The sequence below is a fragment of the Octopus sinensis genome, unplaced genomic scaffold (genome assembly GCF_006345805.1).
Source record: "Octopus sinensis unplaced genomic scaffold, ASM634580v1 Contig14100, whole genome shotgun sequence".
NCBI lineage: Eukaryota > Metazoa > Mollusca > Cephalopoda > Octopoda > Octopodidae > Octopus > Octopus sinensis.
Genome location: NW_021833109.1, coordinates 30001 through 31274, shown reverse-complemented (window position 1 = coordinate 31274; position 1274 = coordinate 30001). Strand labels below are relative to the sequence as shown.

General features: G+C 36.4%; 1 long non-coding RNA gene across 1 annotated transcript in view; it reads right to left on the bottom strand.

Moving 5' to 3' along the window:
- Window positions 1-206: 206 nt before the first annotated feature.
- Window positions 207-1274, bottom strand: part of LOC118761493 — a 19646-nt gene continuing 18578 nt past the window's right edge. Inside the window, exon 3 of the long non-coding RNA XR_004997423.1 lies at window positions 207-226. This is a non-coding gene — a long non-coding RNA (uncharacterized LOC118761493). The remainder of the gene's footprint in view (window positions 227-1274) is intronic.

Below are 1274 nucleotides of genomic sequence, written 5' to 3'. Positions count from 1 at the left end.
CAATTAAGTAAGTACCAGCTACGCACTGGGGTCGATATAATCGACTTAATCTGTTTGCCTGTCCTTGTTTGTCCCCTCTGTGTGTAGCCACTTGTGGGTAGTAAAGAAATAAAATAAGATATAGAAGTGCATCTTTTTCTTGACATATGCACTCTTAGACAACTCATGCACACATACACACACATATATATGTATACATACATAAATATATATATATATATATATACTATATATATAATATATATGTATGCAAAAAGTTTGTCTGGTTTTGGCATTGAGAACGGGTTAAAGGCCACTAGATCCCGTCGGATTGACTTCAAAATTTACAGGGACATGTAAAATGAGGTGAGGATGCGGGTGGGCTAGGTTAGAAATCCCCATCTTAAAAGGTGTGGTTGCTAGGGCCAAAAACGCACACTTTGACCAGTCTACTCTCATTCTTTTCTGTGTCTGTCTTCCTCCATCTCTCACTCTCTTTCCTCCCTTCCTTTCACCTTCTCTCTATAACGTCGTTTCACAGCGTCTACCTCCACTTTCTCTCTATAATGTTATAGAGAGAAAGTGAAAGGAAGGGAGAAAGTAATAATGAGTGAATGAGAATAACGACGAAGGGTTTAGAAAGTGTAAAAGTATTTTCTTTCTCAACTTACTCAAGATCTTTTGTTGTTTATAAATGGGAGAGAGATAGATAGAGAAAGATAGAGAGTAAGAGAAAGCGAGGGAAAGTCTACTATCTTTCCCCTGCCGCCTTCATCAGCGCTCTCTCTCTCTCTTTACGTCTGTCTGCATTCATAGAGAGAATTATCATCGCCACCACCATCACACAATCATGAGAACAAATATTATGAATCAGATATTTATTGGGTTAATTAATATGTGTGTGTGTGTGTGTTCTATATATAAATATGTATATATAATGTATATATACAAAGTATATATATATATAACTGGCTTCTCAGACCACAGTTGAACCGTCCAACCCATGCTAGCATGAAAAGCGGATGCTAAATGATGATGATGATGATGATGATATAATTTGTATACATTTATATATATAATGCGTACACACATGTGCACACACACACACACACATATATATATATATATATATAATGTGTGCATTATGTAGTCGGTTGAGCTGAAAATATGCACATCTATGTACTGGCGAGTTTGCATGGCAACTATTTTTTCCTCAAATGAAAGGCATGACCTCTAGGACAAAATTCCTCATTTATATAAAATGTGGCTCGAGTAGACCCGAACAAAATCAGGTT